Here is a 12,071-nt window from a genome sequence, read left to right as displayed (position 1 = left end):
TGAACAACAAAGCAAATCAGATGGTGGTGCTCATAGTAGGAGGTGAGGGTAAAGTTCTACATGAATCTTAAAGAAAGAAAGATGGAAATATTAGGTGAACCACACTATTGACAGCCAACTCTGTGTTCTAGCACTTGAGTACATCATGAAAAACGCTGGACTGGAAGAAACACAAGCTGGAATCAAGATTGATGTCGGAGAAAATATCAATAACCTCAGATACACAGATGACACCACCCTTATGGCAGAAAGTGAAGAGGAACTAAAAAGCCTCTTGATGAAAGTGAAAGTGGAGAGTCATTTAGAAATGACTAGCAAGAAGAAAATATAACAAAGACAAAAATTCCATAACAAACATGAATACATACAAGTGATAAATGGGGTCATATTAAGTGCAGCTTAAGGGTCCTCAAAGGTCAACTTCTAGATACTGAATCAAGTATTTGATTAATACAAACTTTAGGTTGGTCTGATTTTCTGTATAAAGAAGTAAACATATGCCATAATTTGCTGTGTGCTGTGCTTAGTCACTCAGCTGTGTCCAATCTTTTGTGATCCCTTGGATTATAGCCTGTCAGGCTCCTCTCTACTATGAAATTTTCCAGGCAAGAATACTGGAGTGGGTTGCCATTTCCTTCTCCAGGGCATCTTACCACCCCAGGGATCAAACCTGCGTCTCTTGTGTCTCCTACATCAGCAGGCTGATTCTTCACTGTGCCACCTGGGAAGCCCCATGCCATAATATACTTCTTCTTAATCTCTATATGCCCTGCTAGTTTTTGAAAGATAATCAAATAACCAGATTTTCCAGGTTCAGATAGGATGAGAAGGATTTAAAATGCTAAAATCTATATTCTCAGAACACTGATCAATATTATTCATTCCATAATGCTTCCATTTTTACATTCACTTCTACTTTTGACAACATGGATGGACCTTGAAGGCATTATGCTAAGTGAAATAAATCAGACAGAAGAAGACATATACTGTATGATCTCATTTATCTGTGGTATCTTTAAAGAAAAAAAAGCCAAACTTTGGGACTTCCCTGGTGGTCCAGTGGCTAAGACTCTTGGCTTCCAATGCAGGAGGCCCAGGTTCGATCCCTGGTCAGGGAACTAGATCCCACATGCTACAACAAAGATCGTACATGAGGCAATGAAGATCTCCAGTGCCACAACTGAGACATAGTGCAGCAAAATAAATTATTTTTAAAGCCAAACTTTGAAACAGTAAAAATGGTGACTGCCAAGAGCTGCAGGATGAGGGAAATGGGGAGATGATGGTCACAGGGTACAAGCTTCTAGCTATAAAATAAATAAGTTCTGAGACTCTAAGGCACAGCATGGTGACTACAGTTAGGATATAATTAAATATATAATATAACCCTCTTATATACTTAAAAGTTGCTAAGAGTGTAGATTTAAAAAATGTTCTCAACATAGATCCCCAAAATGTAATTATGTGAGGTGATGTGAGGTGATGAACATGTTAACTAACATTATTGTGGCAATCATTTCACAATATATACACGTGACCTATCATCATGTTGTACATCGTAGACTTACACAATGTTCTAGGTGAATTAAATTGCAATAAAGCTGGGAAAAAATAAAATGACTGTGTATTCTACAGCACACTTTATACAAGATTAGCACACAACAATCAATTGCATTTATATATACTAGCAGTGAACACTGGAAATCAAAATTAAAACCACAATAACATTTGCAATTGCTCCAAAGAAAATAAAATATGTAGGCATGAATCTAACAAAATGTGTACAAGATCTATATGCTGAAATATAAAAAGCATTGATATATGAAATTGAGAAAGACCTACAGAAATGGAGAAACATATTGTATTCATGGATTGGAAGACAAGACACATGAAAGCTGTCAGTTCTTCCTAAACTGTTCTGTAGGTTTAATGCAATTCCTAGCCAAATCTGAGAAAGGTTTTTTGTAGACATAGATGAGCTTATTCTAAAATTTATACAGAAAGGTATGGGACCCAGAATAATTAAAACAATTTGAAAAGGAAGAATAAAGTGGGGGAACCACTCTACTTGATATTAATCCTACTATATATCTGTAACAATAAAAACTGGATGCTGTTGACAGAGGGATAGACATAGAAACTGATATAAGGAAAGAGACAAACTAGGAACGGACCCATAAAATACCCAACTGATGTTTGACCAAGGTGTAAAGGCAGTTCAATGGAGGAAAGATAGTTATTTTTAAAATGATGCTGGAGCAACTGGACATCCACAGGCAAAAAGTGAACCTCAATCTAAATCTCATACCTTATATAAAAATTAACTCAATGAATCACAGATTTAAATGTAAAACTTAAAACTATAATACTATAAAATATAGGGGAAAAATTGACCTAGGGCTAAACAAAGCACAACTTATATGCAGAGTACATCATGAGAAATGCTGGGTTGGATGAAGCAAAGCTGGAATCAAGATTACTGGGAGAAATATCAATAACCTCAGATATGCAGATGACACCATCCTTATGGCAGAAAGCGAAGAAGAACTAAAGAGCCTCTTGATGAAAGTGAAAAAGGAGAGTGAAAAAGTTGGCTTAAAACTCAACATTCAGAAAACTAAGATCATGGCTCCTTGGAAGAAAAGTTATGACGAACTTAGACAGCACTTTAAAAAGCAGAAACATTACTTTGCCAACATAGGTCTGTCTAATCAAGGCTATGGTTTTTCCAGTAGTCATGTATGGATGTGAGAGTTGGACTCTGAAGAAAGCTGAGTGCCGAAGAATTGCTGCTTTTGAACTGTGGTGTTGGAGAAGACTCTTGAGAGTCCTGTGGACTGCAAGGAGATCCAACCAGTCTATCCTAAAGGAAATCAGTCCTGAATATTCATTGGAGGGACTGATGCTGAATCTGAAACTCCAATTCTTTTGCCACCTGATGCAAAGAGCTGACTCATTGGAAAAGTCCCTGATGCTGGGAAAGATTGAAGGCTAGAGGAGAAGGGGACGACATAGGTTGGATGGCACCACCGACTCAGTGGACATGAGTTTGAGTAAACTCCAGGAGTTGGTGATGGACAGGGAGGCCTGGCGTGCTGCAATCCATGGGGTCACAAAGAGTCAGACAGGACTGAGCAACTGAACCGAACTGAACTGAAACAAAGCATTCTTAGACTTATTGTCAAAACACAATCCATAAGAGGAAAAACTGACTAATTGGACCTCATCAAAATTAAAAATGTTTGTTCTATAAACGCTTAGGGGAAGAGGATGCAATCTGGTGGAAAATATTTGCAAACCACGTATGCAACAAAGGATCAGTACCTAAATAAAGAACTCTTAAAAATTGACTGTAAGAAACTATTCAATTAGAAGATGCCAAGATATATGAAGAAACGTTTCACTGAAAAGGATATACAGATGTTAAATACACACAAGAAAAGATAGCAGCTGTCATTAGGCACTAGGGAAACGCAATTTAAAACCACAATGATATATCACTGTACTCCCATCACAATGGCTAAAATGAAAAATAATGACAACAACAAATGCTGACAAGGATGTAGAGAAACTGGATCTCTCATTCACTTCTGGTGGGAATGTAAATAGTGTAGGCACTCTATAAAAGCATATGGCAGTTCTTACAAAACTAATCATGCACTTGCCATACAATCCAGGAACTGTACTATTGGGCATTTATTCAGGGGAAATGAAAATTTAGGTTATGCAAAATCTGTAGACAACTGTTCATCGCCCCTTTATTTGTAATTGCCAAAATTTGGAATCAATCCTGATATCCTGCAATACATGAATGGTCAAACAAGCTGTGATACTTCCATACCATGGAATACTACTCTGCAGTAAAAAGAACAAACTCTTGACATTGGAACAACTTTAATAGATCTCCGGAGAATTATGTTGAGTGGAAAAAGCCAACTTCCAAAGGTAACCTATGTATGATTCCATGTAATATTCTTAAATGACAAAATTACAGAGATGGAGAACAGTTTAGTGGTTGTCAGGAAGAGAGGGACAGAAGATGAGTAACAGTGGAGACCCTTGTGGTGTTGGCACTGTTTAGTATCTTGACTATGGTGGTGATCACATCAACCTACACGTGATAACTTTTCTTAGAGCTGTACACACAGGCAGATGGGTGCATATAGAATTGTTGAAATTGGAATAAGGCGGATAGATGGTGCTGATGTCAATTTCCCGTTTGTAATAGTGTACTATAGATATGCTCTGCCAGGTGGCCCTGTGGTAAAGAATCCACCTGCCAATGCAGGAGACATGGATTCGATTTCTGGGTTGGGAAGATCCCCTGGAGGAGGAAATGGCAACCCACTCCAGTATTCTTGCCTGGGAAATCTCACTGCCAGTAGTCCATGGGGTCACAAAAGAGTAGGACACGACAGTGACTAAACAACAACTATAGATATACATGATGTTATCATTGGGAGTGAAAGGTATTTGAGATCCCTGTGAATTATTTCTTACAATTGCATATAAATCTATGATTATCTCAAAGTAAAACTTCTTAAGAATGACTATGAGATGATCTATGCTTGATCCCCCATTTAATAAGTAGAGAAAAATAAAGCATAGAGATAATCATCAGTTTAGCTTGAAAAAGACCTGGTACGATGTCTAGGTTAGGACCCACGTTGGAGTTCCCAATTCAGAAATCAAGACTGGAATGAATATAAGGACCACCAGCATTTACACTAATGAAGAACCTTTCAGAGCATTCCAGCACCCCCTTATACAGTTGCCAAGTGTACAAGATATACTGAGCAAAAACTGCCCAGTTGAAAAGAACCATTTGATCATAATAAATCATTGGAAGCTTTTAAGCCACTAGGTTTGGGGATGGTTTGTTATGGAGTAATCAGAATACTACATCAAGCGAGGGGAGCCAGTGGTTGTAGCCAAATAGATGAGTTGTTAAATCTCAGTGAGTCTACTGATTTTTAATACTGGGATCTATGCTTGTCCCTGTCTGTTCCCTGACACCCATTTTCCTGAATACTCTCTAAGCACATTGGGAGTGATGATGGGGGTTGGGGGATGCAGATACAAAGGAAATTAAACAACCAGTCCTTGGCCTTGAGGAACTCAGTATAGTGAGACAAAACATCAGTGCCTTAAGTGGCATGAGAATGGTTATGAGGCAACAAATCAGCAAGTTCAAACTAATATAGTACAGCACAAATTGAATGCATGTGGTAATGTGTGGCTACCTAGGTAGCAGGATGGAGCTAGACATTTTGGGCCCTGAAGGCAACATTTCAGAAAGGGCCAAGTGTTCTTTGTTAACACTGAAATAAACATCCCCAGCAATTCAGGGCTAGTTGGATGATATTAACACTTGTGAAGAAAGAAAAAAAAAGCGTTAACTTCCAGGGATAATTATTTTTGTTTTCATTCTCCTTTGTTCTCTCTTCATGATATATGATATGGTTTTGGCAAGCACAATTGCTCTGAGCATCAGTTTCCTCATCTATAGACTGGGGATAACAGCCAGAGAGCAGCGGGTTGAAAGTCAGGAAATCCTAACTGGAAGGTCAAATCTATCTAGCGCGGCCTTCCATACATCAGGTCTCCCGCTCCCTCCTCCATCAGTTTCTTCTGTGACAGGAAGAGGTTGATTAGAATGGTCCAGAAGTTCCTCGCCAACTCCAACACTTGAGGCCATGGACAGATGATTCGGTTTGTTGTGAGAGTTTAAAAAGTAATGATGATGCATAGGAAAGTACTCTGTAAGCCATAAAGTGGCATGTTGATGTTAAGAGTATCAAATATAAGGCAGTTCCACCTTGAAAAAATCCTGCAGCTCTCCTTTAAATTTAGGAGCTCAAAATATAAATGGGTACTGTCTGTCAAGGCACCGCTTTCAGGCCCTTAGAGAATCCTGATAATTTGTACCTCTTGCTCATGGAATAAACTCAAATCTGGACTAGTCCATCTCGGGTTCACCAAGGGGTCAGCAGTGATATTGCGATTTCACGGATGGGTTCTTGGTGAGCCACTCCCAAGTTTTCTTCAAGACACCTAACAGTTACTAGAGACCCTTTCCCTGGGTCTTAGGAACTCTCTTGGTGAACGAAAGCAGATTTCTAAGTCGTCCCTTGTCCCTCCACAGACACACACTCATCGCCATCCTGCCTTGAAGGGCACCAACGTTTTGTCACTTTACTAGCCGCGATGTGGATTTGAGATACACCCGGAAATGATCAGCAGCCTGCTATAGGGCATCATTTTCGAGGCCAATTCATCCCGCGTCCCGCGCGCCGGCTGGGGACCAGACCAGGTGCACGCAGAGCGGCCGTGGTGCCGGAAGAGAGGAGGCTGAGGGCTTCCAGCAGGGAAGTCGGAGGGCAGCCGGGGTCATCAGGCCGTGAGCAAGCGGCGGGGAGCTCCTAGGCGCCTCCAGCGCGGAGCGGGAGGAGGGGCCGGAGGAGATGTGCGGTCCCTTTAAGACCCCAACGCTCGCTTAGCCAGAGGAGCGGGGGCGGGGGGCGCTGCGTGATGGGAAAGTCGCCCGCTAAGCCTCACACTTTCTCCCGATTTCTTAACTTTCGGGTCGGGGGATAGGGGAGAAAGCGGCGGTGTCCGGGAAGCGAGGGGGTGCGGGCTTGCAGCTGCTGCGTGGTCGCGGACTTCCCGCCCGCGCCGAGCCGCCGGCCTCACGGGCCGAGTAGGGGGCGGGCGGCGGGCGGGTAGGTGGCCCCGGGCCGCCGCACCCGCGCCTTGGCTCTGCCCCAGGGAGCCGGGCGAGCCGCTGTTCCCTCGTGGTGTGAGGGCGGTGATGTTTTTCCTCCCCCCCCACTTCCGAGTCCTCCTCCCCCCTCGCACGCACTCTAGCTCTCGCCACAACCTGCGAATCCCAGACCTCGGAGGAGCGCCCCGGAGAGCTCGGAGCGCCTGCACGCGTGGACCACGGAGGCCGGTGGCCAGGTCAGTGAGAGGTGCCCGGCGCCTGCTTTCCCTCTCTTCCTTTCCAGCGTTTGCACAGGTGGGCCGTCTTCCCCCAGGGCACCCCAACCTCCCCGAACCTGCCACCTCAGCCGGCTCCCTGCTCCAGCTGCCCGCGGCCCGGCTGGAGGTGGGGCCCAGGGCGCTGCACCAAGGTAGGTGGGTGGGTGGGGAGGGGGGTCGGCTCCCTTCGGATTCGAACTCGCCACTCCCGCTTGGCCTGCGTAGTTCCAGGCTCTGGAGCTGCGGGGAGGCCCCTTGGGTAGCCATCTAACAGGTTCTGAAGTCACCTTAGTGATTGCCTGTGTCCCGAGTCTTTTTTGCTTGCTTGCTGAAGTGCCCTGGACCAGTAAATGGTTCCCACGTACTCAAGTTAAGGAAACAGAGCAGAAGGGGCTGGAGGCGCCTCTGTCCTCCTTGTGGACATCTGCCTCATTTTCTGGCCCGGACCACTGGGGTCAGAGTTGGACCCGCTAAGCTCAGGGTGCAACGAAGTATTGCCAGAACTCAGGGCCTGGAAAGCCTGCCTTCTAGTTCCTGTCGGCCCTGCCACTAACTTTATGAGAATGGGCAGTTGAGTTCTCTGGGCTCCAGGATGCCCATTTCGAAGGTGGAGTTGTTGTGGGAAATCAAAAGGAAATGATAGATAGCACGGTGTTTTGCAAACCAAACTCCAGTCGTTTGTCCATCATAGCAGCGACGGAGGCATCTCAACTCAGACCAGAGACACCTTGGCCTGAAGCTGCCATTTTTCAGGGCCAGCCCACTGCCAGTGAATGGAGCTTTTCTTGTTGGGTGGTAGACTGGGGAGAGGATTTTAGCTGAGGGACTCTGGCCTGCAACTCCAGTGTCTTCTTACTGTTTGTCCAAAAGAGAATTGTTACCCTGGGGGATGTCCCACAGACAATAGTGCATGTAAGATTACAAGGGTAGTGAAGCCTCTAGGAAGGATTAAAGGAACACTGTGGGGCATGACGGAGAAGGCAATGGCACCCCACTCCAGTACTCTTGCCTGGAAAATCCCATGGATGGAGGAGCCTGGCGGGCTACAGTCCATGGGGTCGCTAAGAGTCGGACACGACTGAGCGACTTCACTTTGACTTTTCACTTTCCTGCATTGGAGAAGGAAATGGCAACCCACTCCAGTGTTCTTGCCAGGAGAATCCCAGGGACAGGGGAGCCTGGTGGGCTGCCGTCTCTGGGGTCTCACAGAGTCGGACACGACTGAAGCGACTTAGCAGCAGCAGCAGCAGTGGGGCATGAAGAGCTGGTTGACCTGCCCACCCTTTAGCCTTCCTTTGGGAATGTCTCTGATTCTATTCTACCCAGGAGACCTCTTCTGAGAACGGACAGAGCCTTGGCACTTGGCCGCCCAGATCCCTTGCAGTCACAGCCAGGCAAGGAGCCTTTGGTCCCCTGGCTCGTTGCAAATGAACTTGGTGAATGCTTGTTTCACGAAGGCACCTTAATGGGTACATTTCTTTAGGATCTTACGTGTTTCTTAGACTCCTGTAAAGCCCACTCACCCTCCCCAGCTCCGCAGCGTTGGTCTCAGAATTTTTGTTTTCTTTGTTGTTTTCTTGTTGGGGCCTGGCTTTCCCCCAGATATGTCAATGGCTACATTTCTAAGTAACCTGTAAAAGAGCCAGCGCAAGTTCCATGGCACAACGGCCTGTGTGAAGCAGAGAGTTAGTGCCGAAATAACGCCAGTTAACTGGATCAAAGTATAATTTGAAAAATTAAGGACAGTTTGGCTCTTTGCAAGTGTAAGAATCGGCACATTTGCTGAGCAATGCTCACTCGTGTTTATTGTTGCAGCCCCAACAAATGTCTGGAACTGTTCTCCTCCCCCCAAAAGAAAAAGTTAAAGGGATAAAGAGAAATTTAACAGAGACCTGGGGAGGGAACTCTTCTAGGTTTATAGCTCCATACAGAACATAAAGGCAGGACTTCAGGATCTTGTAAATCAAAAGTGATTATTTATAAAGAGACTCATTTTCTGATGTTCTTCAGCCCAGCCAGGGAGGCCACAGGGATGACAGGAATGCCAAAAGAGATTAATTGCTCTCTAGTCGCCAGCTTTTCTCTTTGCTCATACCATTAGTTGAGACCCAAGAAAAGCAAAAAAAGAAAAAACAAAAACCAAAACCTAAGAGCCGTTTTCTTGCCAGCTTGAGTTATGAGGCAATGCTACATACAGTTCACCAAATCACCCAACTGTTGTACAAGAAAAACAATCCCGTTGGTTCTTGCATGGGGAGACCCGAAAACCACAGCTTCAAAAATGCCCCCTGAGAGCCATATGTGATTATGATAAATTAGATTTCAGTGGTTTAAAAAAAAATCTTTCTCCTTTGGAGACTTGGGGGATAAGCTTATTAAAGAAGGCTCGGGAAGAACCTCACTGGGGTGAGTCGCTGTGTTAAAGCTGTTCATGGAAATGATTTGCTTCAAGGGAACCTGGTAACTCTAAGAGGACAGAGCTGGACATTCTGAGTGATTGAAGGAGGGCAGAAACTCCCAGAAGGGATATGGTCATCAGAACCCAGGTCTTTTGAAGGCTATGAACATGTCCCAGGAAAATTTAGTCGTTGTTTAAGGAGCAGGAAGGAGGTAGAGAGGCAAATCGGTGCTGCAAATCCTGGCTGATACCATAAATTATTCTCTATGACCAGTTCTGCTTTGGTTACATACTCTTAATTTGAAACCATGGATTTTAAATTATCTGGCCAACTTCATAATATTTAAAGTAAGAGTGGTGGCATTCACATCGTGGCCCAAAGACAATTCAGTTCTCCAGAATGATCATCTTGTATTCCATCCAGCTCTCTATACTCAATATTTAGGTTGGACCTGCTGAAAAGATTGTTGAACTCACTTCCCATCCAATGTTAATCCCAGACTAAAATATGGTGTTTCTTGAATTATTTAAATATTTTCAAATCCCGCTTTGGAAGAGTTTTGCCAGCTCTAAAGTCGATGGAAATGACCTGTGGCTGGATATAATCGATAGCAAACCTTCTGTGTTCTAAGCCTCAAAAAGCTTTCCACTCCTGAGACTGGAAATGCAGTTCTCCTATTTTTAGGAATGGTAGGTGCTTTTGGGGTGGTCTTTTGCATGGTGATGCAATGTGAACATATTACCTACTTAAGTTTGCCCAATATTCCTTAAATGGTCCATTTAAAATTTCCATTTCACAGGGGACTTCATGTGAGAGGAATATGTCTGAACCATTCAGGTGCTTACATCACATCCATTTGCTAATCACATCTGTCTTTTCCAACGTAAGTAGCCAAACTGAAAATCCTTATAGATCTCATAAGAGACACAGGCGAAACACTGATCAATGCTTGCCCCATCCCTGAAGGATTAAAAATAATGGTAGTCTTGAAGCTAAGATCAGTTGACTTTGGTTTCAGAAATTGTTTGGGTCACTGCCTATTATTTTTATCTTGTTTGCCAAAATGGCCATTTTGCAAACCCCAGTTTCCCTTTTCTCCCAAAGAAAATCTCTTGAGAAGTCAACTTTAATTCCCTTAGAAATGAGGATTTCAAAATTTATTTTTTCTTTCCTATGACTTGCCTGTAAGGATTTAGCCTTAGCGTTGGATAGGAATGTATGTTCGTCCACTTAAATTTTCCCCCACAGTCTTTGCAAGGCAGGAGAGGCAAGTTCTCTTTCTTTGCAGGAAAACAGTGCTTACTACACATGTAAATTCCCCCAGCCCTTCCCGGCCCCCAGTAGGTTAGAAGCCTGAGATAAGAGGTCTCCATCAGTTCCAGTAGATCTGTTCTTTTTGTCTGCTTTCTTCCCAACAGCTTGAGTACACGGGGCCCTGAAAGTTTCAAGTTGCCTTTTGCACTGGCTGGAATGAGAAAAAAGTGGAAGATGGGCTGCATGGGAGGCATGAGATACATCTTTTCCTTATTGCTGTTCTTTCTTTTCCTAGAAGGAAGCAGAACAGAGCAAGTAAAACATAAGTGTCTTGAGTTTAAAAAAAAAACAAGATACTTTTTTGTCATTTCTTTGAGAAGGTGCTTATAATCTGAAGAGATTGCAAGTTAGCCCAAATGTGGCCCTGCCACGAATCTAAGAAAGTAAATGTTACTGGTTTATGTGTGAGTTGATAAAAGAAGGAGAGCTTTGAATCAGGCCAATGAATTTGGGGCTGTTTTTCTGATTATCATGTAGTTTTCATCTCATAGAACACATGACACATCAGTTATTTTCCATTTCCTGTTCTGAACTGTACAAATTTCATTCCATTTTACGTAATTCTAGAAATATCTGAGAGATGAGCTGGATTTTTTCCCAAATTTCAGACTCTTCAGCAAAGGATTTCACTTTATGAAAAAGAATAACACAGAAAAGAAAAAGAAAAAAAAAAAAAAAGTAAAGCAGGCTCTGCCTATTCTCTTCTGCCGAAAAATGAAGAAGGAAAAACCTTCACACGAGCTGGATTGAGATGAAAAATCCTTTGAGGAAATTGAGATTCCAGGGACCGTGAGCAGATTGGATGCCATTTGTTGAACAGAACGTCCCTGCAAAGCCAGGGAATATTTCTAGAAAATCAGCGATCCGTGTCATGGGCTGACACATTGGAGAAAGCCGAGTGGCAGGAAAGGGGGGTAATTAACCCTCCTTGCGGCCACATTTGGGAGATTTTTATGAGTAACCATTGACAACTCTGCCCTTGTTAGGAGCTGTCTGCCTGCCTTTGCCCACTGTGAGCCTCACCATCTTTGGGCCATTTGCAGCCACCTCCAAGGTGGACCCTGGCTCTGCATTTGAAGGAAAAGCCCTCTCTCTAGTTCCCCTTTTTGGCTGCATCAAAAGAAGCACAATGTGGAACTGGTCCAAGACGGGGCATTCTCTGCTCCACTGAACTTATTCATGAGAAGGAAGTGTGTAAGTATGCCTGGTAGGAACTGAAACAGCATCTGAAGCCCATCACTTCAACACGTATCCCCTTTATCAGCTTAAGTTAAATATATTGGGCATGAGGCTCTCTGTTAGGGAGAACAGTGCCGAATCTGTTCCACTGTTACCTGTCTTTCTGCTTCACTATGGTTTTCATAGTAAAGTGAGTCT

At 43.7% G+C, this 12,071-nt stretch overlaps 2 long non-coding RNA genes and 1 other non-coding gene across 3 annotated transcripts in view; 2 read left to right on the top strand and 1 right to left on the bottom strand.

The window, feature by feature from the left end:
* Positions 1-1,045: 1,045 nt before the first annotated feature.
* TRNAW-CCA lies at positions 1,046-1,118 on the top strand. The gene has a single exon. It is a non-coding gene; the product is annotated as a tRNA-Trp (tRNA).
* A 4,811-nt stretch (positions 1,119-5,929) lies between these two features.
* LOC113888499 lies at positions 5,930-11,372 on the top strand. The gene is made up of 2 exons (XR_003509997.1): positions 5,930-6,960; positions 10,799-11,372. It is a non-coding gene; the product is annotated as an uncharacterized LOC113888499 (long non-coding RNA).
* LOC113888500 overlaps positions 10,506-12,071 on the bottom strand; it is a 56,177-nt gene continuing 54,611 nt past the window's right edge. Inside the window, exon 2 of the long non-coding RNA XR_003509998.1 lies at positions 10,506-10,925. This is a non-coding gene — a long non-coding RNA (uncharacterized LOC113888500). The remainder of the gene's footprint in view (positions 10,926-12,071) is intronic.

This window comes from Bos indicus x Bos taurus, unplaced genomic scaffold, assembly GCF_003369695.1.
Source record: "Bos indicus x Bos taurus breed Angus x Brahman F1 hybrid unplaced genomic scaffold, Bos_hybrid_MaternalHap_v2.0 SuperScaffold_100301, whole genome shotgun sequence".
Classification (NCBI taxonomy): Eukaryota; Metazoa; Chordata; class Mammalia; order Artiodactyla; family Bovidae; genus Bos; species Bos indicus x Bos taurus.
The sequence above is the reverse complement of the archived record's forward strand: the minus strand, read 5'-3'. Positions and strand labels throughout refer to the sequence as shown.